Genomic DNA, 24,561 nt, shown 5'->3' with positions numbered 1-24,561 from the left:
TGTCCGTGCAAGTCCACAAAAGCTCCGTATAAGTGAAAGGCATCTTGCGACTTCACCTTCTTTCTTAGCATCACTTCTTTGGCTCCTGACCCAGTTTTTCCACATGTTGGATGAATCAGAGAGATTTTTAAAAGTCACTCAGCCCACTGCTGAGATGATAATGTTTTGATGGGCTCCAAACCGATGAGCATGTGTTTCCCACATAGATTCATAAGCTCTTCACAGGGAGAGGAGGAAGTGACTGGAATAGGTGAAAACGCAGATACATGCGAAACCACTTCAAGGAATTTAACCAGCAAGGTCAGCATCCCTCCTGGTCTGACATGCAGTTTTCCCTTGGCTAGTGTCAGCTCTTCTGGCTATCAACTGCCCAAACAGTGTTGGAAAGTCTGACCATGTGATTCAGCTCTGAACCAAGCTGTGCCCAACAAAATCAGTGGAACAAGGCAACTACTTTGTTCTGCTTTCGTTTATTTTAGTACCAATAAATGCAAATGATTAAGAAGAATAAATATTGACTTCCACTGAAGTAAGCTTCAGGGTTCATTGACCACAGGGGAAAAGACTGGACCTTGTGCTGAGGGTCAGTGACTACCTAGAGCAGTGGTCTCCAAACTGGGGTGCGCGCACCCTTGAGATGATCCCAGGGGGTGCGCGGCAGCAGGAGCACCGCCAGATGGCACCTCGCCATTCTTTTTCTTCGGCAGCAGCTCTGCACGTCCACGGCTGGTGTTCCCCTCCAGTGGCGCGTCTGCGGCAGGTCTTCCGGTCTTCACCCTGGGGGTGCGCGAACCAAAAAGTTTGGAGACCACTGACCTAGAGGGACCATAAATCTTGATACTCATCAAAATATAAAGTCAATGGACCAGATCCTGGAGTTTGACCCTTCTGTACACAGTGCTGTTCAGGAGAGAGTAGTTAACAGAGGATTTAAAACACCCCAGTCCTTAAATTGCCAGTCTGGTCCAAAGGCACATCTTAGAGTACTCTTGGGGCTGCTCTAAATTGTGTTGGCTGCCCAAAGTCAATAGGGACAGCTCCAGCAGCCAGGGTTCAGCTGGATGCAATGGCACCCAGCCATGCCACCTATGTCAGGGGGCAGAGAGGGGTGAGGAGTCAGAGCCACTATACCAGCAATAAGCCATCTAGGGACTTCCCTACACTGATGGAAAATTCAGGCAGCCAGACCAGATGGCTTCCTGGTACCTTGAGCTTGTGGACTGGTGCAAAGTGACTGCAGTGGAGGACAGGAACTGACCTAATACATTTTGCTACATACGTCCCAGTAGCAATATTTTCAGCAGAAACCTCTAAATCTGGGCCCACGATTTTGTGTACACGCAAAAAGCCCACGTTTGCACTGGCAAATTATGTTTTGCTATGCAAATCTGGCAGACTGACACCTACCTACTAGTGTGTGTGCGAAAATACAAGGTGCTGGCTCGCACAGCTTTGACCCCTCCAATTCAGAAAGCCATTTGAGGCCTCCAGGAAAACATGGCTCTGAACGTCCTTTATCAGAAATCTCTGGATGATAAAGATCTTGAGCATCAAAAAAAAAAAATTACACTGTCATTGTAAAGAGTAGAGAAGGCTGAGGTTCAGAAAAAAGCTCTTATGAGGCCATTAGAGAGCAGGAATTTGCATATGACGTCCAATTGTCTTATCAGTGGTGAGTAATCATTTTCATTCAGCTGTAAAACAATCGCAATTCATTCACTGATGAGAAGCAGTGTGGCTGTGCGCTGGACTGGGACTCAGGAGACCTGGGTTCTTTCTTACCTCTGCCACTGGCCATTAGGCATCTCCGTTCATCTTTCTGTGCCTCAGTTACCCCATCTGGAAATCAGGGTAAAATGCTCTGAGATCTACAGATGAGACATGCTAGGTATTATTATTTAAATTTTGCAACCTTATAGGTCAACAAAGCTCCAGCCCTCAGCACCGTCAACCCCTGTAGAAATAAACAATTGCAATGACCTGACTTGACACAAGACTGTCATCAGCCAGGCATAAGACACAATTTTCTTCTTAGTGTAACCATGGAATAGCAATTACTTCATGTTTATTCAGCACCTTTCACACAAAAGAATTGGACTCCAACGTGTTTCTACACTCATATACCAGAGGCTCTCTTTTCTCATTACTGAAATAGAAACCTCCTTTGGGGTGGGATGCAGATTGTGAGTTACCAGCTCCAGGGACACTGCATAACATTTGTGATGATCCAGTTAAATCGACAGGGAAAATTTAGGACAATTTTGGAGGCAGCATTTTGTCAGAAAACCAAAGAAAAGTTGTCAGAAAACTCTCTTATTGAAAGTGTCATGGGATTGTTAGTGCCATCAGAGGCAGCATTGACTAGCAGTTACACCACTGGACTGGAAACGAGGAATTCCTGGGCTCTATTCCTGATACGGCCACCTCTGGGTAGCTTTGAGCAAGATTTTCAGGGGTGCTGAGCATACACAATGCCAAACGAGTCATGGGAACATAGGAATTGCCAGAATGGATCAGACCTATGGCTCATGAAAGTCCTGTATTGTGTATCACAATGCTGGCCTGCACTAGAAGCTTCAGAGGAAGGTACACAAATCCCACAAAAGGCAAATGTGGGAGAATCTTCCCTGCAAAAGGGCCCACCCCAATCTCTAACTCCTTTCCAATATTCTTATTTTATCCTTAATTATTACAACTCTGGATATTCTTGTTGTCCATACAAATGTCTAATCCATCTTTGAAGTTTACCAAGTTCTGGGCCTAAACAACATCCTGTGGCAATGAGTTCCACAGTCTAGCAATGCGTTATGTGAAAAGGAATTCCTTTTGATCAGTTTTTAACTTGTCCCCTTTCAATTTCATTGAAGGCAGTGGCTGCTGCAGGTGCTTAGCAGTTGTGAATCAGGCCTTTCTGTCTCAGTTTCCCACCTGTACAATGGGAGCACTAATACTCCCCTATTCCATTACACAGGTGGGATGCTATAGGAATTAATGAATTTGTGGTAGTATAAGCTCTAATTACTCCTTTTAATTAAAGACTCTCTGTATGGACATGAGAGGATATTATTTGCCATCAATGCCACCTAAAGCATGATGCACTTTCCTATTGCATTCTCCCAGTAATTTTCCTCTTCTAGATGATGTTCACCTGGGGAACCAGAGCCAAGAACTGCTCAATTCTGTACAGGTGTTTAGTGAGCCAGTAAAACTGAAGAGCAACCTCCAGGCAGGGGTAAAGTTCTCCACCAGTACAGTGAGCATGCTAATATTCTGGATCAAGTTTTCAGAGGAGCTTCAACCTGGTTTCCATTTGTGCTACTTTGCACATGCTACCACATGTATTTTTAAATACCATCACCTGTGCACACAGGTGACAGTGCTCAAAAATGAGTGTTGAAGTGTTCACACACACACACACACACAAAATGGAGGCCACATTTGAATATTCATGGTTAAAAGCCATACTTACATGTCATGTGTGGGTGGGCTGGGAATTTCCTTAGTTCAGCTTCCCTTAGTTAAGTGTCCACTGCAAACCCCACTGGGATATCTTAGACAAAAACCTCGCCTAAACAAACAATAAAACATTGGTCTAAAACCTATTCCACCAGTGGACCTCAACCCTGTTCTGAAAGGGCCATCTCTAGGAGTGAAAGGGGAACCTCTAGGAGGATGGAGCTCAGAGTGTGTGGCTCAATTCATCTTTATTATTATTATCACTATTGATTTGTATTGTGGTAGAGCCGAGGAGCCACAGTCACGGATGAGAACCCCATTGTGCTAAGGGCTGTACAAACACCGAATAAAAAGATGATCCATGCCCCCTAAAGCTTACAATCTAAGTAGATATTTGGCTTCTCTGCTGAGCTTTCCAGTGAAGGGACCAATTTTTTTTTTTTTTTTTTTTAATGAAGCAGAGGAAACAGGCTGAGATCCACCAAGCTCATTTCACACAGACCACTCAACAAAATCCAGATGGTTGCAATTTACAAGACACTACTGACCTGGACCAAATTCAAAGAGACTAAAGGCAAAAGGCTCCATATTACCTAAGCCACCCAATTCCTGGTACGTAGAGTTTTTTAGCTTTTAGATATATTTAATTCATAGCTGTAGCAGGGAAAGAAAAATAAAATAGTGCAAAGCCCACAAACTGCTCCTCAGCACATCCGGGCAAACAAGCCATTGTGATGTTGAAGGCCTGCGCAATATGCAAAGCCCAAAAGCCCAGATGGTGACTCAGCAACTCAATCTGCTTGGTCTGCCCTTTGATCCCTGGAAAACACACGCCAAACCCACTCACATTTTATAAAGGCTTAGAATAAACAGTAACAAATTTGCAAGGCCAGTTTGCAAATGATTTGCATGTGGTATTGACATTTGCAAACACAGTCTTCACCTGCCTCTGAGCTTTGGACCATGTCTTTCCACAGAGCCTATAAAATCCCACACCTTCATAGCTCCACAAAAGATCGATCTCTTAGCAGCAACAGGCTGGAGAGGCTAAAATGCCGTGAGAAAGGAAATGGCAAAATTCCCTCCCCTTTTCTTTGAGTGGGGGAGATGTCTTCGGGTTTCTCACCCTCTTTGTCAGTCATTTCTGATCTGTGTTATTGAGCACCCAGCACCATAAACGTGCATGGTATTTTCTCTATCCAGCAGGGGAAGAGCCCACCTTTGTCCAACCCAAGTCTTGCAAAATTCCTCTGCCCATGGGCAAACATATGCATTCCCATCCAATGATCATGTCACCACCATGCTAATTATCAAACCTACACATTAGACCCTGATGAATAACCTATTCAAATAATATTCAGATTCTGGGAGTTGCAGAAATCAGTTGCTATTCAGCCCTTCAAACAACCCAGAGGAATCCTGAAGCCCTTGGCCCCATCAAGCACTCCCCAGGTCTCTGCTTTGTCCCCAAAAGAAGAGGGGAGAAGTGGGTACCAGCTCCCTTCAATTCAGGAAGTGAGAACTTGTTCCTCCATCATGCAAAGAGAAAGGAGAAGCGCCTATCAGGCATCTGGTGTATGTATTCTATGTATCCAATGTCCTGCACAATCATAGAATCATAGAACTGGAAGGGACCTCGAGAGGTCATCTAGTCCAATCCCCTGCACTTAAAACAGGACTAAGTATTATCTAGACCATCCCTGACAGGTGTTTGTCCAGCCTGCTCTTAAAAATCCCCAGTGATGGAGATTCCACCATTGCCTAGGCAATTTATTCCAGTGCTTAACCACTCTGACAGGGAGTTTTTCCTAATGTCCAACCTAAACCGCCCTTGCTGCAATTTAAGCCCATTGCTTCTTGTCCTATCCTCAGAGGTTAAGAAGAACAATTTTTCTCCCTCCTCCTTGTAACAACCTTTTATGTACTTGAAAACTGTTATCATGTCCCCTCTCAGTCTTCTCTTCTTCAGACTAAACAACCCCATTTTTTTCATGTTTTCTAGACCTTTAATCATTTTTTTTGTTCTTCTCTGGACTTTCTCCAATTTGTCCACATCTTTCCTGAAATGTGGTACCCAGAACTGGACACAATACTTCAGTTGAGGCCTAATCAGCATGGAGTAGAGCGGAAGAATTACTTCTCATGTCTTGCTTACAAAACTGCTGCTAATACAGCCCAGAATCATGTTCACTTTTTTTTGCAACAGCGTTACACCGTTGACTCATATTTAGCTTGTGATCCACTATGACCCCAGATCTCCTTTCCGCAATACCCTTCCTAGGCAGTAATTTCCCATTTTGTATGTGTGCAACTGATTGTTCCTTCCTAAGTGGAGTACTTTGCATTTGTCCTTATTGAATTTTACCCTATTTACTTCAGACCATTTCTCCAGTTTGTCCAGATCATTTTGAATTTTAATCTTATCTTCCAAAGCACTTGCAACCCCTCCCATCTTGGTATTGTTTGCAAACTTTATAAGTGTACTCTCTATGCCATTATCTAAATCATTGATGAAGATATTGAACAGAACTGGAGCCAGAACAGATCCCTGCGGGACCCCACTCGTTATGCCCTTCCCACTGATAACTACTCTCTGGGAACGATTTTCCAACCAGTTATGCACCCACCTTATAGTAGGTCCATGTAGGTTGTATTTCCCTAGTTTGTTTATGAGAAGGTAATGCGAGACAGTATCAAAAGCCTTACTAAAGTCAAGATATATCACATCTACCGCTTCCCCCCATCCACAAGGCTTGTTACCCTGTCAGAGAAAGCTTATTATCTTCTAGGTGTTTGCAAATTGATTGCTTAATTATTTGCTCCATTATCTTTCCCGGTACAGAAGTTAAGCTGACTGGTCTGTAATTCCCCAGGTTGTCCTTATTTCCCTTTTTATAGTTTGGCACTATATTTGCCCTTTTCCAGTCTTCTGGAATGTCTCCAGTTTTCCATGACTTTTCAAAGATAATCGCTAATGGCTCAGATATCTCCTCAGTCAGCTCCTCGAGTATTCTAGGATGCATTTCATCAGGACCTGGTGATTTGAAGACATCTAACTTGTCTAAGTAATTTTTGACTTGTTCTTTCCCTATTTTAAACTCTGATCCTACTTCATTTTCACTAGCATTCACTATTTTAGATGTCCAATCGCCACCAACCTTCTTGGTGAAAACTGAAACAAAGTGGCTTCAGTACAGATTAAGGCCTCTAGGCATTACTGTAATACAAATGTAATCATTAACATCTAAGTAATGCTGCCAATTACTGCTCCTAAGACAGGACCTCTTGAATTGCCAGAGACTTAGGGAAGGTGCATTCCCACATAATGACAAGGACTTCTCACAGCAACTGCAGGTATCATTTACAACCCATGGCTCATAAAGGTCCCTTCTTCAGACACTGGTGTCCTGTTCAGAACCAGTGCCACCTCTCAGTTGACCAGCAGAAGATGTCCAGGGCCTTGCTCATCAGCCTCCAAGTGAAGGAAAAAATCCCTAATGCAGAATACGGGCCTATTCTAAGAGTAATTTGATTTATATCTTCCAGGGATCTCAGCCTGTTGCGTGTCTGAAGTTAATGACGATTCGAGATTGTTCAATAACAGGCTCAATTGGAATTATTTAATCCAAGATTATCAGAAATTAGTACAGTACTGTACAGAATACAGAAACAGACACCCTGGATGTAAAGTAAAGAGCTGGCTCTATGCCTCTTCTTCACTGTGTAGCCCAAGGGGCTAGCCTGCAAGTTTGCTATATTTTATACTCGATTTTCTTTATTGGTTTGATTGATTGTATTATTTTCTTGATTTATGTTTTGTACTGAATAATTCCAGTACACATTACTTGGCTGTAATGCAAGGAATCCACAGGCCTGTATCCTGTATGATTAGCTAGAGCAAATTAGCATAAGTGTTTGTACCTTTTGGCATAGATAAATGGCCTACTCGTTGCGCTTTTATTTTGGGGAACTGAATGGAGAACTGAACAGAGAACTGAATGTGGTTACCAAAATTGTGGAACATAAAGGTACACCACAGAACATGGAAGTAATAATCTAGGCCAAAGGTAACAGTTTCAAGGATGAGATAATCGATAGTAATATGTATGGATATGGTATGAATATGTCAGAATATGCTACCCTATATAGTAAGTGTACCCGAAGATTTATCTGAGTGAGGAAATAAGATTTGGGCATAGAAGGTTGGGCATTGATATGAATATTCAGGGCAGTGCCAGGACCCTATAAGATCCATGCTGGGTGGTCGCTTTTCCTCTTCGTTATCTTCTGTTAAACTATCAGCTCAGTTTTTGCAGTATAGCTTACCTACTCAACACTCAAACCTGATCTCTACCAGCTGGGGATTGAGGAGCCTGGACCATCGAATTCATTGGGCATGCCAGAGGTGAGGCTGGCCCTCTGTCTCCCACTACCAGGTCTCCAAGGAAGGGTGTGAGTATGCTAGTTTAAGTAGCCTTTTAGAAAAGGGATGTTATCACCAAGGCCTATAGAACTGTATTACTTCTTTATGGCTCAGTGGTTTATAGCTTTGATTACTTTCTCATTTATTTTAATAAAGATCTTGAAATTTTGGTTTTGTCCTAAGTGTGAGCATCCTTGCCACACATCCCAAGGGTCCCTACAAGACATTGAACTCCCTATGTTCTCTAATTCTGTAGCCTGAATTTGGGACAAGAACCTAAGTAACTTCTGGTCAGATCATTGGCGAGCCATAATAAACTAGCCCTATAAATTCAGGTCAACAATTGTAACTGGTGGGATGCGCAGTTTCATTCCCTAACTAAGTTCCAAAACCTCTGTCATTATATAAGGTTTTTAGATAAAGACCATGTCTACCCTACAAAACTATGTTGACCTAAGTTATGTCAGCATACAGCCGCCACAGTTAGTACATCACTTGTACATGTGCACACGATGCTCCCTGTGTCAACAGTGCACGTCCTCACCAGGAGCGCTTGTATCAATGCAGAGTGCAGTGCACCATGGGTAGCTATCCCACTGTGCAACTCACCACCATCCAGCGCAGGGTGTTTTGGGAAGTTTTTTCAATGCCTCATGGGGCCAAAATGAGTTGCAGGGGTCACTGGGAGTATAGGTTCAAATTCCCATAATGCAATGGTCTCCATCCCATAATTTCATCTGCATCCCATTATATTTTGCACCTCTTTTCAAAATCCCCACAAACCTGCACATCCCTCCTCACTGTTCACTGTCTCTGACAAAAGCCTGGACCCTGCACAGCTCAGCACTATTGTCATGAGCGTTGCAAGCACAGACACCCCATCCTGCAATATTTGAAGAGCCACAAGAGGAGCCACAGAGAACACGATGATTCCTTGGAGGCTAAATTGCTTTGGGACATAGAAAGAAACAATTCAAGGTGGTTGGCGGCATTCACGGAGCAGCTGCAGATGGTGGAGCACCGGTTCTGGGCCTGAGAAACATGCACTGACGGGTGGGATCGCATTGTCAAGCAGGTTTTGGATGATGAGCAGTGGCTGCTGAACTTTCGGACACGCAAGGCCATGTTCCTGGATCTGTGTGCCAAACTAGCTCCAGCCCTCCAGCATAGGGACACCAAAATGAGAGCCATGCTGACAGTTGAGAAGCGAATGGTGACTGCATGGTGGAAACTTGCAATATCAGAATGCTACCAGTCAGTCAGGAAGCAATTTTGAGTTAGGAAATCTTCTGCAGGGGTGGTTGTGATGCAAGTGTGCAGGGCCATGAATCACCTCCTGCTATGCAGGACTGTGACTTTGGGCAATGTGCAGGACACAGTGGATGGTTTGAACACAGGGTTGTTCAGAAAGCTGCAAGCCGGGACTGTTTTTCCCAACAAGCGGATTACTACTGGGAATGTTGAAATGCCAGTAGTGATCCTGGGAGACCCAGCCTCCCCTTCGCTCCCATGGCTCTACACCAGCCACCCTTACAGCACCAAGGAGCACTTCAACTACAGGCTCAGCAGGTGCAGAATGACAGTTTAATGTGCCTTTAGTCATTTATGGGTCCCTGGCATTGTCTATTTCGGAGATTGAACCTCAGTGAAAAAAAAAAATCCCAAGGGTTATCACTGCCTGCTGTGTCCTGCATAATATCTGTGAAGCAAATGCGGAAAAGTTTCCACTGAAGTGGAAAGCAGAGGTGGAGCAGCTGTCTGCTGAATTTGAAGAGCCAGATACAAAGACTATAAGAAGAACTCAGCACAGAGCTACACATCTCAGGGAGGCTTTGAAAGATCATTTTAATAGTAAGTCAGAGTAGTGTGTGTTACTGTAGTGTGCTCTATCTGGCCTTGCTCTTTTTCAGCCCAGCATGAATCTTGTAGCGAGTACTGTGTGTATAGGAATATAACATTATCAGTGCACCTATTAATATCTGAGAATGTTATGGGTGCTCTGACAAAATGAAGTAACAGAAAATTGATGGTTGTCAGACATGATCAGCACCAGTCAACATATGTTGCGAACTAATAAAGATGAATTATGTTCCAAAAAACAGAGTTTTATTCTGTAACATGAACCAGGCAAATAAAAAAACCATTTAGAACTTAGCAAAACTTAATAAATTAAGGGAAAGAACAGTCATTTCCACTTCAGGTACACGTACACCAACCATGGCTTTCACAGGTCAGTGTATGTACAGCTGTGATTGTTTTTAATGTCCTCTTAGGTGGAGTGGTAGGGGTAGTGCAGCAGCCCCTTATGTCATGTAGAATGTTGGGGCCGGGGGGGGGTCAAGTAGGAAGGTCCCAACATTGAGTTGGCTATGGGCTGCAAAGAGAGGAGAGCATGGAATTCTTGGACCTGCAGGTCCACCAGAGTCTGCCACATCTCTGTTTGCTGCTCGAGAAGCCCCATTATGTCCTGGTGCATCTCCCTCTCCTTTTCCTGCATGGACTCCAGCGAGTGCATTTTTTTTGCCTTCTAATCTGTGATAACCTCAGGGACGGAGATGATATGGGGAGTGTAGAAACATTTGCACCTGTGGGGGAGATAAAAAGGGAGATGATTTAAGATGATACATTTTTGAGAACAAAAGGGATACTCTTTTACAGTGAATCAAGCAATTCACAGCAGACAGCACATGTGCTTTAGGTACAAGGTCGCATTTTACCTTTTATATTGAGCACCTGCCAGTATACATCACACATGGCTGGGCAACAGAATTCGGTTTCCAGGCAGCCATGGTAAGGCACAGGATACGCGGGGTTGGCTTCTTATGCATAATATGTGGGAATGGTTTCAAACTGCAGCGCTATCCTTTCCCATAGCAAGCAGTGGGTTGGGTTTCACATTTAAAAGGAGGGGCTTCAGTTTTCGGGTGGATGTGCAGCACACACCTCCCCCCACCCCAACGCATGGCTATTCTCCAGGATGATCCCTTTTAGCTAAGCGCAAACAGCCCAGCATGAACGGAGTCTTTTTACTGTTGCCTTACAAAAATTCCCCTATTTCAACCAGGTGACCATGAATAATATCACTCTCCTGAGGCTAACACAGAAAGATATAGACCGAATGTTGCTTGAATGTGACCAAAACCCAGGACCATTCGCTGCCATGCTTTGTGCTGCAATGATTCCAGAATACTTGCTATTGGCTTGCCGTGGTAAAGTGTCCTACCGTGGAGGACGAAATAACGCAGCCCTCCCCAGGAACCTTCTGCAAAGGCTTTCAGAGTACCTCCAGGAGAGCTTCATGGAGATGTCCCTGGAGGATTCCCGCTCCATCCCCAGACATGTGAACAGACTTTTCCAGTAGCTATACTGGCCTCAAATGCATCCCAATTCTCAGGGCAAATCAAACATTAAACACTATTGCTTTTAAAGCCTGTACTGTAGTTACAAATGTGCACTCACCAGAGCTGCCTTCTCCGGCTTCAGGGTCGGGGATCCAGCCTTCAGAGGGTATTGGGTCCAGGGTGATGAAAAGGTTCTGGCTGCCGGGGAGAACGGATTCACCGCTTGCCTGCTGCGCATTCTCCTCCTCCTCATCCACAAAATCCTCCTCCCTGTTGCGTGAGACTCTCCCCCAGCAGGTGTCCACAGACAGTGGTGGGGTAGTGGTAGGTCCCCCCTAGAATGCCATGCAACTGATCATAGAAGTGGCATGTATGGGGCTCTGACCCGGATCACCCGTTTGCCTCCTTTGTCTTTTGTAGGTTTGTCTGAGCTCTTTAATTTCAAGCAGCACTGCTGTGTGTCCCTCTTGTAGCCTCTCTCCATCATGCCCTGTGAGATTTTGCCAAATATATTGACATTTCTTCTTTTTGCTCGGAGTTCTGCCTGCACAGATGCTTCTCCCCATACAGCAATCAGATCCAGTGTTTCCCTTTCAGTCCATGCTGGAGCTCCTTTGCGATTCTGGGGGGACTGCATGGTCACCTGTGTTGCTGAGCTCGCTACACTGACCAAACAGGAAATGAAATTCAAAAGGAACATAGAAAAGCTTTTTCTGTGTACCTGGCTAGTGCATCGGAGTTCAAAGTGCTGTCCAGAGCAGTCACAATGGAGCACTCTGGGATAGCTCCCAGAGGCCAATACCACCGATTTGCATCCACACTACCCCACAATTTGACCCAGCAAGGTCAATTTTAATGCTACTCCCCTCACCGGGGAGGAGTACAGAAGTGGATATTAAGAGCCCTTTAAGTCGATGGAATGGGGTTGGTTGTGTGGACGCATCCATTTTAAAATCGACCTAATGTGGCTAAATTCAAACTAACCCCATAGCGTAGACCAGGACAAAGAGTCCTGAAAGGGGTACAGTAGCCTGGAAAGGTGGAGAGACACTGCCATACAGCAACTGTGCCTCAGGAATTGACTCTAATCAGAAACCACGGCAGAGAACAAACTTCAGCTGCTTGCACAGTTCCCATGCAATAAACCACTGCCACTACACAGAACCTTGCATAACAAAATCTAACAACACAGCATGTCTTCCCAAGACTGAACATTTGCTCTCACACTAAGAAAAAGAACTTGGAAGACTGTACGTAACAGCACCGCCTGGTGACACCTGCCATAACAATACAGTTAACCTGTGTCACCAACTTTTACAAGAATTATACACCTAGAATTAGAATGTCTACACTTCAAGCTGGGGTATGATTTCCAGCTTGAGGAGACACACCTGTGCGAGCTCTAATTGAGCTAGTGTGCTAAAAATAAGAGTGTAGCCATGGCAGCATGAGGACCAGGAGGGGCTAGCCACCCCAAGCATGTGCCTACAGTCATAGATGGGATTGTACTCGGGGCAGCTCCCCCTGCTGCTCATGCCACACAGCTACAAGCTATTTTTAGCTGAGGTAGCACAGGTATGTCTCCTTGAGCTGAGAATCACCCCCTCCAGCCCAAAGTGTAGACACCCCCTAGTGTCAGAGAAATAGCACCCACAATCAGCTCAGACGTCTAAGGATTGTCACGTGACCCAATGTGACAGCATTATAAAGGCTCTGTCTATACTGCAACCCTGTTGGGGAACCCAGTTACAGTGTAGTATAAACCAAACAGGTTACACCATGGTTCCATTAAGATGGAACCTTAACCATGTCCTCAAATCATCCTAAAACTTTAAGCCATCCCTAACCAGTCGTTTTTGATATTTTCAAAGACATGGTTACAACTTGGAGTCCAAACAAGCTGAAGTTCTTTTTAACTCATGCAGGGCAGCTCTTAGAGTTGCATGTATAGAGATAAAGCAGGAGCAACGGCTAGGTCAGACCTATAAATGACTTGATATGCTGGTGCTGCTCAATTTCTCCATCTTTATGATGAGTTTCCCTTTTAAGGATAAGGTTCTATTTTCCATTCCTCCACAGTTTCAATTTCCTTTGTATATCAGAGACTTTTCTTTGCATATGGTCAAACTGTGCCTCTTGAAACACTCAGAAGATTATTTCTCTTAAAGCAGAATCAGTTTCATAATTTACAAGGATGCCAAAGCTGATTCTGATGGCATTCACCAAGGGTTATATCATTTGAGGTATGTAATTCAGAAAGACCTCGGCCATAGAAGAAACCTCATATAATAGGTTTTTGGAAGCCAACATGCATGGAGACTGTCTTGATTTTTCATCCAGCACTAAATAGTGATAATTCCTTGGTTGAATCTAGTTTGGAGAACAAACCTGTTACCTGATAAATAATGTCACCTGAAGCTCGTATTATGAATCTTCCACTCTCTCCTGATTGCTGTTTTCAGACTTTTTTTTTCTCCTGGTGAATATTGGCAACTAGAAGTTCTCCAGTTTTGGCAACTGCAGAAATTCAGTGGTCCAACTGCTTGGATATTCCAAATATGGCTAATTTCACCAAGGCTAAGGTTATTTTGAACATTTGAAATGATATATGGCGGTATTTTGTGCCACCACAATATCAGTCTGGTCATTGTGAAAAATGTACCTGATGATTCTTGAAATAATGAGACATTATTTATTTAGGTCATTTACATCTTCCGTCATATGTGAATCTGGTCTTTCACTGTGAATTACTATTTAAATAAGACCTGGATTGTTGATGACTTCTTATCCTGACTTATAAGACTTATTACCTTGTGCTCTTTTGTCAATATGAAATAGTGCAACTAGAGAGGTTTCATAGCTGTAGACAGTTGTGACAGAGGCCCATTGGCAAAGGGTCCCCTGTTCTTTGTAAACAGCTCTCACCTCAGATCTGACAAACTCATCACACCGAACATGTCTTGCAGGGTATTTATCCATAAGGGATATCACATGATGTGTCTACAGAAAGCTCATAACTTGTCAAGACTCCTAATCATTGTGAGATGTATGTATGGGTAATACTTAAGGGACAATATATTTATATTGAAAATATGCTTTATGAACTTGGAATAAAAATTAAAGATTAGTCACCAGGATGTCTCGATAACTGTCTATTCCGGCAAGAGGGTGTTGTCACCCTGCCCTGTCTGGCCACTGATGCAATGCCAGGCACAACTGTTTAGCATTGCACAATACAAAGACTTTCAATGGGAAATCATCAGAAACAAGGACAGTCAAAACCACTTAAAAGTAGAAAAGAATCTTTACAACAAAACAGGGGTTCACCCTGTCTATGAATAAAAACAAAAGATTGCTCTCAGTATAACAGAGTGAGAAGAAATACACCCTGCATCCATTCACTGAGGAAACCCCTTGAGGTGTTGGGATCAGGGGGCATTCATGAACACTTGTATTCTGTTTTGTCTGAAATCAGCCAGCTCTGCAAAAGACAGAACTTTTGGGGGGGGCGGGAAATCTATTTTATTAGATAGGAAAGGTTATCATTGACCCAGCGTAGACCCAGGTTGGCATTTTATATTTTGTATTGTAACCACTTGTTTCCATCTCTCGACTTTCTAGTTAAATATTGATTTTTTCTTAAATATAACTTACTTTAGTTTATTCTAAGTGTGCACAAGTGCTGCTCCTTCCCTGGACTTCTTCCTACAACTCCTGGTTCCCCCCATTTCTCTGGAAGTACCAGATCCAAACCCTCTTCCCTCCTTTAAGGGAGCAACTGCCACTTACACATCTCTGCAGCCTCCAGAGGGAATGGAGGGAATGACTGCCCTTTCCCAGCAGGAACCCCTGTCTGTTGCCAGCTTCCTGGCTTCATAGGCCCCACCTATTCCTGCACAGCTACACCTGCTTGCAGTCAATTCGCTGCTCCCTGGCTCTTCCTCCAGGTGCAGCTGGTGGAGTTAATAGGCCTACCTGGCCACCTTAACCCCTTCCAGTCCTGCCTGGGGTGGACACACCATCCCAGGGTGCACCTACTGTTAACCTGAAAGGTGAAGAAAGGGCAGGCATAAGCCCAGAGGAGAGGCCTGAGTAACTGAAGGTCTGGCTGTGTCAGGAAGCTGACACCCAGCTACCACAAGAAAGACTCCTTCTCACTAAATGCAGGGAATAACAAGGTGACTCACAGTCCTGAGTACCCCGAGAATGTCACAACAGTCATTGCAAGCGAGCTCTGCCGTGGGAGAGGATTTTTCACTAACATATGCTCATTGCAGTGGAACTTCAGACTACAGACTTTGAACGTGCACATCATCTATTAGGCTGATTGATGTGCCAGAAGCTCTTAGAAATTCACCAATGGTTTGTACCAGCATTAATGCTATGTACGGACTTTCAAGGCTACCAACCTGACAACACAAATTTATCCTCTTTATCTCGTGATTCCTCAACACACTAGTTCCATTTCCACATACTGGTCTCAACTTCAGGTGCTATAAATGTGCCTTTCCCAAGGGCCAGGTTCTGATCCCCTTATTCATGTTGGATAGTACCTTACTCCATAAATAGTCAGTGGAGGAAAGGAGCATCTCAATATGAGTGAAACCATCAAAATCGGGCCCTGAATGAGATTCTTTCCCCGCTGGCTAGTTCATTGTCTCTTTTGAATTTCTCTTGCTGTAGTTGGCATGTTTTTCCTATTACAGGGAAGGTACCTTGTTGTGAGTCTGACATTCCATATCTGCAGTATGTTTTTTTTCTCTCTAAGGGTTCGTCTACACAGCGAACTTGACAGACTAGCTATTGCAGCATAAACTATTCCACAGTAATGATTCCAGAATAGTTCCCCATGTGGACACTCTAATTCCAAAATAAGAATGTCCACATAGGGCACTGTGATGGGGCAGTTAGGAAGGGGTTAAAGAGCTCCTCTGGTCACAGTTAGCCCCCTCTCCTCTCCACTGTGCTGATGAGGCTTGTCAAGCCTTGGAAGGGCAAGCCCCTTAAAAGGATCATCTCAGTTCAGTGAGAGGTGGCACTTGGAAGCAGAGCTAGAGTTCCCAGCCCCAGGAAGCAAGCGTTACTTACTGGGAAAACTGCTTCACAGCCCTGGCTGACCAGGCCCTCTGAGGGAAAAGGGGGAACAGCTTTTCTTTTTGGAGTCCTGAGGCTCAACCTGGGTGTTTGGATACACCCACATCCACTCCCAGGAACTGTTTCTCCCTTATACTGCATGGGGCTGCAGGGTCACTGCCTTTTATGTGCTGTGGAAGTATTTTGCTTTTTTCATTTGGAGTACTTTTCACCCCTAGGGACAGGGGGAGATTCCCTAAGAGCCACAGTAGGAGGGCTGTGCCCTGAACTCTGAAACTAATCTCCAGGAACACTGTTGTCCAGGGAAGGAGGTCCTAGACAAGAGAGGTGTCCATCCTTGCCCCAAGGGTTGTATAACCTATCACAGGTGCCATTCCAAAATAGCTGTTGAATAATAGCTTATTCCTCAATAGCTATTCCAGTCAATGACCCCTTGCAGACAAGCCCTAAGCAAAAGGTTCTCTATCTTATCACTGCTCTATGATTTGTGTTTATACGGCACACCTGCAGTTTGTTCATGCCTGACTCATTGTCTTTGGCAAGAAGTGCCAAGATTTTAAGTCCTCTGAAGTGTTGCTGGAGTTCCATCAGATCTCTTTAACTGTCCAGATAATCATAAAAATCTTAATTATTAATAATTATAGTTATTATAATTAAGATAGATCACAATTATCTTCTGTTTTAACTTCATCTTCCAGGTCAGCAAAGCTGCAAGCCTTTCCTAAAGTTCTTGGCTGTGTGGTGAATTTGTCTATGGATTCTGTCTGGTGTTGTGCTAGGTTCCAAAACAGGTATCTGGCACATGAAAGATTTCTCTCTGAAATGAAACATACTGTTAGTGCTTCCGAGCATGTCTCAGTCACTTCTTCTGGCACGTTCTCATTCCTTTCATATGCTTTCCAGCAATAGCACACTTTTTACCTTTGTTGACTCTTCACTTGAGATGTCTATATATACCGTGCTCAGCCATCGAAAGCCACCAGTACCATAAGTCAGGTACAGATATTTATCGCTGCCCGTGTAAACTGAGGAAATTAATGATAGCGACTCACTCAGTTTTGCTTAATGCAAAAATGAAAATGAAATCTCCTTCCATATTCTAGTCAAGAGCTCCACCATTTGGGCATTAGTGACCAGTTTTTACAGATCCAACTAGCTGGTGTACTTCTCCCGCCAAACATCAATGCTCACTCCACCACAGTTCAAGTAGTATCCTCCTCCATCTGGTTCAGAAATGTGCCAATTTCAGTTTCCCCAATTCTCACTTACACCAGGGACAGGGTAAGTCCCTACGTGGCCCCATAATACAAGGCCCTTCCCGTCTCACAGACAAGAACAGATTAACTGAGAAGCAGACCCTCTGCTCCTTTCAAGGGTGTAGAAACAGGATGGACCTTAGCTGGGTGGCTGGTGAATTCCAATATACTTTCCTGAGTCTGGATATGAGCAACTGATGCTCACTTACTCGAAGGTCCTGGCAGTAAACTGGAGTAAATGTAATTTATGCCCATGTTAAAGCCCCTTTGAACTGCCAGAGTGGAGTAAAGGGGCCTTAGTATAAGTGAGAACGAGGCCTTATTCCCTGTCTGCGCTTGGGGCCAAGAACACCAGACATACATGGATGTGTATTGTGGGCAAGTGCTCTGTCAATTCTCACCTCCGCGAGCCTGCATGGAGATACCTTTCTGTAAAAGCCTTTCCTCCCACCCTTCTCCTTCAAACTATTTCTCATAGAGGAAATATTTTTATGAAAAAAGTTACTTTTGTTTGTAAAAAGCGATTTCAGTAGAAGCACTGTAAGTGGGAAGCCTAGAGGGAAGAGTATCAAAAATACATGACTGTCTCCAACTCAAATTTATGTTATCACAATCTGATGCTCCAGGGCACGAGATATTTGTTTTGTTTGGACCATAATAACCCTTCTTAAGTGGTTCCCAGACACACCCCGGGAGTGTGATTCCAGCACAACAATACATGTCCTGTCATGCTTTGCTGCTCTAGTGAATCAGAGAAATTTGTTGGAAAAGAATCACTGTAGCCTCATTCAGCCAGGGCAGGATAACTGCTTCTCCTCCTCAATGCGCACACGTTGTGATGTACTCTTGAGGTGAAAGCCTGGCCCCATTTAAATCAATGTCATACCAAACCTCCCTTCAATAAGGCCAAGAGTTCACCTTTGGTATTTCTTTGTTCATTAAAGGTATCCCAGAATGCATCACTGTGTCTTGTTATAAATACTCTGATATCTGGGATGTCACATTGTAATAATAAATAACACTAGTTCCTCTTATATAGCACTTTTTCATCAGGACGTTTCAAAGAACTTTAACAAAGGAGGAAATATCATTACCCCCATTTTACAGATGTAGAAACTGAGGCACACTGTAGGATCTCTTCACTGAACCAGGAAACACCAAGAGGATTTTGTGGGGAAAAGGAATTTAAAAAAAAGTCAAACCCGATTTCCACAGCATGATTAGTGGGGACAACACATAATTCAACTGCAGAAGTCATGGCTACAGGATGTCATTGAGGACTTAGCAAGACTCAGAAAAGGAACTTGATTTTTTATATGGGTAAAAAGAATATCCAAAGGTATAATCATTAATGCTAACAAGTTTAGGAAGGGACATAAAACCTCATGCTTCAGGATTTAAGACAACTTTTAAGTGCTAAAGATCAGGGTGAGATCTTCATGGGGAGCAGATTATCCCCACATCTGCCTACCGTTGGGTTCTTAAACCTTCCTCTGAAGCAGCTGGTGCTGGCCCCTGTCAGAACCAGGACACTGGACTAGATGGCCTCACAGGTCTGGCAGTTCTTATGCACTTATTCAATACTATCGAGGTTTCTCTTTCTGTGTATTTCTACTTAACCATTTTCATGGCATCTGAACGCAGTGGTGCCTGGGTGTACTTCAGTTGTCATTTTAATTCTGTGAGTCACCTTTAACTGATGGGGCATTCTTCCCATGTCTCTTCCCGTTTCCATTTCAAGTTATTTTTACCTCCCATCTCTGAGCCGTCCTTATTTACAACTTATTGGCTACTGGTCCTTGCAGCCAACATTTGATGTGATTTGATTATGATGTCCTTTAGGATCTTCCAGCCTATTTCCATTCTCATCAATATTAATCATCTACACCCCACCCTCAACGCATCTTGCTCACTAGCTAGCTTCATCCTCCGGAATTTGCTTAGCTGAAGACTACCACATTATAGTGTTGTGCTCAGTCAATCCATTCCTTAGTGTTATGAATGTGAGTAGTTTGTGGCCACTGCCCCAAGCTTCCTTACTGTAGTTTCACACTCAATCAGTTCTTTCCTAATTCTAAGAAGAAAACCAGGGTGACTTCTCCTTTGCCAAGATTCTCTACTTTGTGAACCATAAAAATGGCCTTTATGTAATGTATACACCTGGGCTGTGATGCTTCTTTGAATGGACTTCATACTCCAGAGCTTTGCAACCCAACCTGACCCAACAGGACCCGAATACAAGTGTCAAACCGAGGTTGGGTTGGGTCTGAAAACAACCCAACCCTCCCAGGCTGAGGCTGGGTCGTCCCTGCTCACCTCCTCCTGTCGGTAGGGTCGGCGCTGCAGTGGCTGCATGCCCAGCTCCTGCCAGCCACTGCCACCTCACTGCTCCCTGTGCGTGCTGCAGAGTGAGCGTGCTGACAAGCCTCGTGCCCCTCGTGCCACAGCGCACACAGTGCAGCAGGGGGCAGTGGTTGGCAGGAGCTGGGCACGCAGCCTCCACACTGACCCTCCAGGCAGGAGTTGGCACGGGGATCGGCTGCAGGAAGCTCCTCCCAGGCCAAGCCCCAAGGACGAAGCCGCAGAGCTGACACTGGTTCCGGGAGGAATGTCAGATTTGGGTCAAGCTGGGTCTAAAAACGACTTGACACTCTCGGGGGAAACAATGTCTTTTATTGGACCAACTTCTGTTGGTGAGAGAGACAATATGTGCTAACTAGGGCTGTTGATTAATGACAGTTTTATTCACACTGTTAAACCATAGAATACCAATTGAAATTTATTAAATATGTTGGATGTTTTTCTACATTTTCAAGTATATTGATTTCAATTACAACACGGAATAAAAAGTGTACACTGCTCTCTTTATATTATTATTAGGGCTGTCAAGCAATTAAAAAAATTAATCATGATTAATCGTGAGATTAATCGCACTGTTAAACAATAGAATACCATTTATTTAAATATTTTGGATGTTTTCTACACTTCCAAATATATTAATTTGAATTACAACACAGAATACAAAGCGTACAGTGCTCACTTTATATTTTTGATTACAAATATTTGCACTGTAAAAAACAAAAGAAATAGTATATTTCAATTCACCTAATACAAGTACTGTAGTGCAATCTCTTTATGATGAAAGTTGAACTTAAAAATGTAGATTTTTTTGGTTACATAACTGCACTCAAAAACAAAACAATGCAAAATTTTAGCACCTACAAGTCCACTCAGTCCTACTTTTCATTCAGCCAATCGTTAAGACAAACAAGTTTGTTTACATTTACAGGAGATAATGCTGCCCACTTCTTATTTACAATGTCACCAGAAAGTGAGAACAGGCATTCTCATGGGACTTTTTTAGCTGGCGTTGCAAGGTATTTACGTGCCAGATATGCTAAACATTCATATTCTCCTTCATGCTTCGGCCATCATTCCAGAGGACATGCTTCCATGCTGATGATGCTCGTTAAAAAATAATGTGTTAATTAAATTTGTGACTGAACTTCATGGGGGAGAATTGTATGTCCCCTGCTCTGTTTTACCTGCATTCTGCCATATATTTCATGTTTCAGAGTAACAGCCGTGTTAGTCTGTATTCGCAAAAAGAAGGTGCCACAAGTACTCCTTTTCTTTTTGCATATATTTCATGTTACAGTAGCCTCGGATGATGACTCAGCACATGTTGTTCATTTTAAGAATACTTTCGCTGCAGATTTGGTAAAATGCAAAGAAGGTACCAACAGAGCCGTCCCTTGGGTAGGGCGAACTGGGTCGACCGCTCCGGGCCCCGTGCCTTGGGGGGGACCCTGCAAGCCGGTGCGATTGGCTAGCATGGTCGGTCCCAGAAGACATAGGCACGGGAACTAGGGCTGGGTTTCAGCACCCCTATTAAAAATGTTCCAGCACCACTGCCGGAAGACAAATCCATCACTTCCGCAGGGCCTGCCATCTTGTTGACAGTTAGGAGAGACAGCCCCCAGCTCGGCCGCCGGCCTTTTGATGCAGCGAGTCCCTCACCCTGGCCGGAGCCCTGAGCAGCCATGGCACTATATTGCCAACAATAGCCCTGCAGTAGGCGCCGGCAACTGCCAGCAGCGGCAGGCGGCCCACCACCAGGCCAGATACATCTTGCTGGCCGAGCCGCCAATGCAGAGCGGGCCCCAAACCCGCGGAGGCTGATTTGTCCCAGGCCCCACACCCCCTAGGGACAGCCCTGGGTACCAATGTGAGATTCTAAAGATAGTTGCAGCACTTGACCCAAGGTTTAAGAATCTGAAGTGCAGTCCAAAATCTGAGAGGGATGAGGTGTGGAGCATGCTTTCAGAAGTCTTAAAAGAGCAACACTCCAATGCAGAAGCTACAGAACCCAAACCACAAAAAAAGAAAATCAGCCTTCTGCTGGTGGCATTTGACTCAGATGATGAAAATGAACAAGCATTGGTCCGCATTGCTTTGGATTATTATTGAGCAGAACCTGTCATCAGCATGGACGCATGTCCTCTGGAATGGTGGATGAAGCATGAAGGGACATATGAATCTTTAGCGCATCTGGCGTGTAAATATCTTGCTACGCCGGCTACAACAGTGCCATGTGAATGCCTCTTCTCACTTTCAGGTGACATTGTGAACAAGAAGCGGGCAGCATTATCTCCTGCAAATGTATACAAACTTGTTTCTCTGAGTGATTGGCTGAACAAGAAATAGGACTGAGTAGACTTGTAGGCCCTAAAGTTTTACACAGTTTTATTTTTGAATGCAGTTATTTTTTGTACACAATTCTACATTTGTAAGTTCAACTTTCATGATAAAGAGATTGCACTACAGTACTTGTGTTAGGTGAATTGAAAAATACTATTTCTTTTAATTTTTACAGTGCAAATATTTGTAATCAAAAATAAATATAAAGTGAGCACTGTATACTTTGTATTCTGTGTTGTAACTGAAATCAATATATTTGAAAATGTGGAAAACATCCAAAAATATTTAAATAAATTGCATTCTATTATTGTTTAACAGTGTGATTAATCGTGTGATTAATCACACTGTTAAACGTGATTAATTTGTTTAATTGCTTGACAGCCCTAGTGCTAACTACTTATGCTAAACAATCTGATCCACATTGCATTTAGCTGGGAGGCTCGGAGAACCTTTCCCAGACCTGAAGAAGAGCTCTGTGTGGCTCGAAAGCTTCTCTCTCTCACCAACAGAAATTGGTCGAGTAAAAGATCTTAACTTACCCACCTTGCCTCTCTAATATCCTAGGACTGACATGGCTACACTATACTGCATTTGACACTCTGGGTCAGGTTTTCTCCCAGGTATGGTCTAGGTCAGGCTTTAAAATCAGGCCTGAGCAGACCTCTAGACTGGGTAGTTACAATGCCCCGTGAATAAAACGTAGTTCTGAGTGTTTTAAGAGTTGGTCAAGAAATTTCTCATGAGCACTATTAATCTGTTAGGTATTTACATTACTACAGTATCTGAGGACCTCACTCTCTTTAATGCATTTATCCCTAGAACACCTGTGTGAAGTAGGGAAGTCTATTATCTTGTTTTTATTGATGAGCAACTGAGCCACAGAGAGACTCAGGGCTTGTCTACATTTGAAACACTACAGCTGCCGTGTTGCCACTGCACCGCTGTAGCACTTTGGTGTAGACACTCATTACAGCAGTGGGAGGGGTTCTCTCATTGGCCTACTTAATCCACTTCCCCGAGAGGCAGTAGCTAGGTTGACAGAAGAATTCTTCCATGGACCTAGCACTGTGTAGACTGGGGCTTAGGTCATCTTAACTACTTTGCTCAAGAGTGTGGATTTTGCACACCCGAGTGATGTAGCTGGGTCGACTTAACTTCTGAGCGTAGACCTGGCCTACGTGATTTACCCAAGGTCATCCAGGAAGGCTACAGCGGATCAGGTAATTGAAAATAGGTCTCCTGAGGCCCAGGCTAGCGCTTTATCCACTGGACTATCCTCCTCCCAAAACCTACAGCAGACAGTATTGTAACCTGCCTACATGCTCCTCCAAAGAATGTCACCACAACATTGGGCTTAAAATAAGACCCTCAGTTCATTTTTGCAGGATCAGGGCCTCAGTCTGCATGTTTATTCAGACCTAGATTTTTTCCATCAATGAGCACAACCCTGGCAGGGGCAAGCAGCTCTGTTCACTGCCACCACCGACGATGGCTCCAGACTGGGAAATCAAACCCAGGCCTCAGTACAGAACATTAACATGGAGGAGCATGTCCCCAGGGAGTTCACGTTCCTAATTAAGCATCATTATTTCTGGAAAGAATTTTTTGTGGGTGATCATTGCACCTGCACATTTTAATTGGGAGTTAGTTGGTTCAAAGCAGAGATATCGCTGTAATTGCTGCTGGCTAGTCTGTACAAAGCTTTTTGTTCTCAAGACCCAAGGACTTCCCTTATCAAATAATTCTGTAGCTAAGCTGGCTTTTTATCTATAACATAACTGGGGGAAGACCTGTAAAGGACCTGAGAGTGAAAGGATGCTGCACCTGGAAAGTAATACCACAAAGATGACTGAGAGGAACCATAAATTGCAGATCAGAAGTTAAAATGCAGAATAGAGTACAGAATAGACTAGATTAAGAACCATTTGAGAGAATGAGCATATAAATCCATACAGAATGAGCTCTGAAACCACCACAACGGAACACAGCTGTTAACTTTGCTAGTTTAAACACCCTACCCTATGTTAAGGAAGTCAGAGTGTATCTGAGACTTCGGCTAATCATCCAGATCTCTTACCATGAATCCCTCCTTCCAATCCTAAATACAGTGCAGCTCTGAGCCAAAGTTATAGTGACCGTCCAATGTAAGGGGTCCAGTGCCAATAAGAACTGGACTAGAAGCTAGTACAGAATCCCCTACTTTCTGATGAGCTGAGAAGGCAAATCATACACCAAATCCATCACAAACATGAACAAACCTGAAAAGCTCAAGTTCTTTCAATAGATGCAG

The 24,561-nt window shown here is 43.9% G+C and overlaps 1 long non-coding RNA gene across 2 annotated transcripts in view; it reads right to left on the bottom strand.

Moving 5' to 3' along the window:
• Positions 1-263: 263 nt before the first annotated feature.
• LOC122462087 overlaps positions 264-24,561 on the bottom strand; it is a 31,768-nt gene continuing 7,470 nt past the window's right edge. The window contains exons 2-3 of one of the 2 annotated variants that reach the window (XR_006284432.1): positions 3,470-3,568; positions 264-1,868 (exon numbers count right to left, since the gene is read on the bottom strand). This is a non-coding gene — a long non-coding RNA (uncharacterized LOC122462087). The remainder of the gene's footprint in view (positions 1,869-3,469; positions 3,569-24,561) is intronic. The other variant, XR_006284433.1, reaches the window with a different exon arrangement.

Source organism: Chelonia mydas, chromosome 10 (genome assembly GCF_015237465.2).
Source record: "Chelonia mydas isolate rCheMyd1 chromosome 10, rCheMyd1.pri.v2, whole genome shotgun sequence".
NCBI classification, from domain to species: domain Eukaryota; kingdom Metazoa; phylum Chordata; order Testudines; family Cheloniidae; genus Chelonia; species Chelonia mydas.
This window is presented reverse-complemented; position numbering and strand designations above follow the sequence as displayed.